A 5,082-nucleotide genomic window follows, 5' to 3' on the forward strand; every position below is an offset into this window, starting at 1 on the left:
TCTGTGTGTGTGTATGTGTGTGTATGTGTCTGTGTGTGTTGTATGTGTGTATACATGTGTGTATGTGTGTGTGTGTGTGTGTGTGTGTGTGAGACAGCAGGAGGAAACCATGGCAAGTCACCTTACATTTTCCTACTTGCCTCCTCCAGCCTAGCAGTGCTCAGATTGCTGGGTTGGACCCTGTTCCTCTTGGGGAGCCAGAGTGATCTTCAGGGTCCTTAGGGAGCTACCCCATGGGAAGCCACGTCCTCACAACCACATGGCTGCCATGGGCCGGCTCCTCCTCCTGCTGCCCAGTGGCTGTCACTCTGTCTGCAGATGGATAGGAGCACAGAGGCGGGCGCTGCTGATGGGGCGATACACCGCAGGTCATCTGTTTGGTCTTAATTTAGAAAACCTTCACGAGATTATTACGAGGCATTTTTCCCCCGTGGTGCCTGATGGTATCGGGTGGACTCAGAGCTCAGCTTTCCCGGTTTATCTCCTTCAGAGTGCATTAATACGCAGGCCCAACGGCCCTGGTGAACCACAAAAACAAATAGAAATGGTCTTTGTGGCGTCTCTCGTTAAAAATAGTGTCCATTTATCATCCCGCCAATGGTGCCGGGCTGTGCCTGAGGTCTGCGATGGCTGGTCAGCTACTTGGGCTCAAGCCTGCCTCTCTGTTACTTTTTGGTCTCCTGCCTCCCTTTCTGTCCTGCTCCTCTGAAACAGAGGCTGTCAGTCTCTTGCTAGCAGCTAGGACTGTGGGGCCGGTAGATTACTCCCCGCTGGCAGTCAAGGCCTGGGGTGGGAGCCTGGGCCTCTGGAGGGAACGTCAGCTCAGGGCTCTGGTTTTCTTGCATTGCTGTGGTCCCTCCTTGGTCACCTCTTGCTCCAGGGACTCTCAGGCCTGGAGTGATACTGAGCCCACACCTAGAAGAAGAAATAGGTGAGAGAGTGCCTCAGGCTGGGTCACATGTTTATCACAAACAGTACCCACTTATCCAGTCCTTCAGGTTCAGTAGCAGATGTGGGAGGCACCCTGCAGGGGACTGAAGGTGCTAAGGCTGGGCACCATTTTGTCCCATGGGGGTCAGAATAGCATGGTGGCGCTCACTGCAAGGGCTTGCCTATTTATCTTACCTCCTAACAAGGCCTGGAACCTACCATCTCCATGTGCATAATAGATTCTGGTGCCAGAGCCTCTGAGAATCCGAGCTTAGGAGACACCAATGCAAGGCAGGCTGCTCAAACACTCAATGTCTGGTAGGATCTTTGCGACTCTGGTAACGGAGAAAAGGAGAAGAGGAGAAAGTTAGACTGGCTGTGTAGAAACTAGGAAACACCGGAGAGGAGGCAGAAGCAGACCATGATAACCGAGTGCCGTCACGAGAGCCCTCTACTGCAAGCTGCTGAAGAATGTCCCCACAAGACTTTAAAGGAGGGACACAGAGAGAACAAGAGCCAAGAGGAGGGGGAGGACGCAGCAGCAAATGAGAACCAGAGGAACTCAGGCAGCCCTCCTTATGTCAAACCAAGTGGACGAAGAACAAAGAGGAAAAAAAAAAGCCCAAGGGTCAGAGGAGACCATCAGACCTTGTTCAAAAAAAAAGACCCTGGTTCAAAGGAACACAGGATCAAGGGGGTACAGCGAGGGCTGGTGCCACGGCTCATCAAGGGGCTTCCTGACAAGTCTGAGGGGCGGAGTTGCCTCGTTCGGATCTACACAGTGGACAGAGGAGCTGGCTGTTACAGTTGTCCTCTGACCACCACATGTGTGCCAGGGCATGCACACACATGTATGTGTGTTCACAATACAGTTAGTAAATCAGTGAAGATGTACATATATGCATACACCTTAGATAGCACAGTCTTTAACATTTGTAACTATTACTGAGAGAACCTTATAATAAACTATGTATTTGGAACTTGGTTTTATGAGACAGGGAGGCAGGTTTTCTCTGTGTAGCCTCGGAACTCACAATGTAGATCAGGCTGGCCTCAAACTCACAGAGATCCCCTCGCCTCTCACAATTTCTTTCTTTCTTTTAATGTTGTGGTTGTATAGCTTGGTGTTCTTATGGGACTCCAAACACTCTTTTTTTTTAAAGATTATATTTTTATTTATTTATTATATATGAGTACACTGTAGCTGTCTTCAGACACACCAGAAGAGGGCATAGGATCCCATTACAGATGGTTGTGAGCCACCATGTGGTTGCTAGGAATTGAACTCAGGACCTCAGGAAGAGCAGTCAATGTTCTTAACCACTGAGTCAACCCGCATAATCTCTCCAACCCGCACAATTTCTTATAAAATGAAAATTAAACATATAAGAATATATAGAGGGATTGGGGATTTAGCTCAGTGGTAGAGCGCTTGCCTAGCAAGTGCAAGGTCCTGGGTTCGGTCCTCAGCTCCGGAAAAAAAAAAAAAAAAAGAATATATAGAGCTACTTGGATTTGAATGCTATAGTAAATTAGCCCAATTAGAGCTATTATCTATCACCTGGCCCAACCCACAGAGAATACAGATTTATGCAACTTTTTATTCACAGGACTGGGCCTCACACTGTTACATCACTAGGAGAGGAGGCGAGCTGACCCCACAGCCAGTTCAGACTTGAGGGCCGAGGATGCTTTGCATATACTCCTGGACAGACTGGTTTAGCGTCTTCGGTGTCTGTGAGAGCCAGGGCAGAAGTGGCTGGATTGAAGAGAAGAGGGAGGAATGGAGCTGTCTGCAGCCAAACACCAGATTATGGAAGCAGAAAGCCATATGGCCACAAAGGACAATATAATAAGTAATTAACACAACACTGCAACAATCATACAGAGAAATAAATAACAAAAGGTTGTGGAAAATCGAGACGTCAGGGAAGGAAAAACTCTCCAGCACTAAATAACTCTTGAGTTAGGAGAAAAATCACAAAGAAGTTATTATAAAATTTTTTAAACACTTTATGCTAGGAATTGTAGGGTATACCTACACTAGTGCCCACAGCAATATCTATAAAGATATTAAAAGCCAAAGGGGGCTGAAGTGCTCAGTTGTTAAGAGCACTTGATGCTCTGGAGGACCTGGGTTTGGTTACCAGCACCCACATGGTGGATCACAACCATCCATAACTCATTTGGATGGTCCTCTGAGGACACCAGTCATGTGCATGGTGCACATACATACACAGGAGAAACATGCATACACAGGGGAAACATGCATATACAGGGGAAGCATGCATACACAGGGGAAGCATGCATACACAGGGGAAGCATGCATACACAGGGGAAGCATGCATACACAGGGGAAGCATGCATACACAGGGGAAACATGCATACACAGGGGAAACATGCACACACAGGGGAAACATGCATACACAGGGGAAACATGCATACACAGGGGAAGCATGCACACACAGGGGAAGCATGCATACACATAGGAATAAAATAAACAAATCTTTTAAAATTTTAATGAACTCAAGAGATTTTTACAAATCAGAGCTCATATGGGCTAATAATAAGAGAGAAAGAATCCTGCAAGCTTCAGGGAAACGGGGACAACTTCAGCAAACAGAGGGAAGTCTGTGCAGCCTCTGTGTTCCTTTCTTGTTACTGTGACCGGACACCTAACAAGCAGGAACTTGAAGAAGGGTGGGCTTCTTTGGCGTGTGGCTTCAGAAGATACACATCATGACAGGCAAGGCATGGCAGCAGGCTGTACCCGCTGTGAGGTGGGCGTGTGGCAGAGGAACTAGGATCTCCCGGAGCTGGAGTTACTGGGGCAGGTGAGTTGCTCGAGGTGGGTTCTGGGAACCGAACTCCGGTCCTCTGCAAGAGCAGAACAGGCTTTAACCACTGGGCCGTCTCTCCAGTCACACTATTTTCTAAAAGCAAATCCGAGAAGCTGGACAGCTGGTACACACAATTACGTAATCCCAGCACTGAGTGACTGACACAGGAGAGCCGAGAGTTCTAGGCTACCCTGTGCTGTCTAGTGAGGCCATGTCACAACAGAAAGCATCTGCGAGCTGTTGTCTGACAAGGGATTAATATCTATAGTATTTAGAGAAGACCACTCAGTGGAAAGAAAGAGTAATGTGATTGTAAACCGTGTGTAGGGGCTAGCGTACTGACTCAGTAGGTAGACACACTTGCCACTGAGCCCAGCGACCTGACTTCGACCCCCAGGACCCACACGGTGTGAGGAGAGCACCAGCTTCAGCAAGGTGTGCTCTGACCTCCACGCTTGTTCGTGGCATGTGCGTACCCACGTACACATACATGTGCATCGTGCACATACTAGATAAGTAAACAAGTAAATGTGTAAAGAGAGTTTTGAATGCGTGAAAGATCTGGGCATAATTTCTCAAATAAGATGCATGAGTAGCCAGCAGATGCATGCTAAATCCTCAAAATTCCTCATCACCAGGGAGCTGCAAATTGAAACAGCAAGGGTGGTCACCCACCCTTAGAACGACCTGTATGAAGAGAACTGGAGTTATTCAAATCGGTACAGCTACCATGTAAATGACATGGAGTCTCCCTTGTGCCTTAGTTACCTTTCTGTTGCTGTGACAAGGCACCATGGCCGGGACAACTTTTAGAAGAAAGCATCCCTCACAGGGACTTACATTTCAGAGAGTGCAGGAAGCCATGGCCGTAGAGCAGTAGCTGAGAGATTACATTCTTTCTTTTTAAAACAGATTTGTTTATTTATTATATATGAGTACACTGTAGCTGTCTTCAGACACACCAGAAGAGGGCATCAGATCCCATTACAGATGGTTGTGAGCCACCATGTGGTTGCTGGGAATTGAACTCAGGACCTCTGGAAGAGCAGTCAGTGCTCTTAACCGCTGAGCCATTTCTCCAGCCTGAGAGCTTACATTTTTGATCCATAGGCAGGAGACAGAGAGAGTTCACTGGGAATGGCCTGGACTTTTGGAACCTCAAAGCCCACCCCTAGTGACATACCTCTGAAGTGGAAACTTAAGGGTTCTTTGGAAAGTGGGATGGATGGTGTTTTGCTGGGGCAAACACGTGAAGGAACGTTTAGCTGAAGTGGACACAGGTGAGAGACTAAGGAAGACTGGTGAAGGAGTG

Source organism: Rattus rattus, chromosome 11 (assembly GCF_011064425.1).
Source record: "Rattus rattus isolate New Zealand chromosome 11, Rrattus_CSIRO_v1, whole genome shotgun sequence".
Classification (NCBI taxonomy): Eukaryota; Metazoa; Chordata; class Mammalia; order Rodentia; family Muridae; genus Rattus; species Rattus rattus.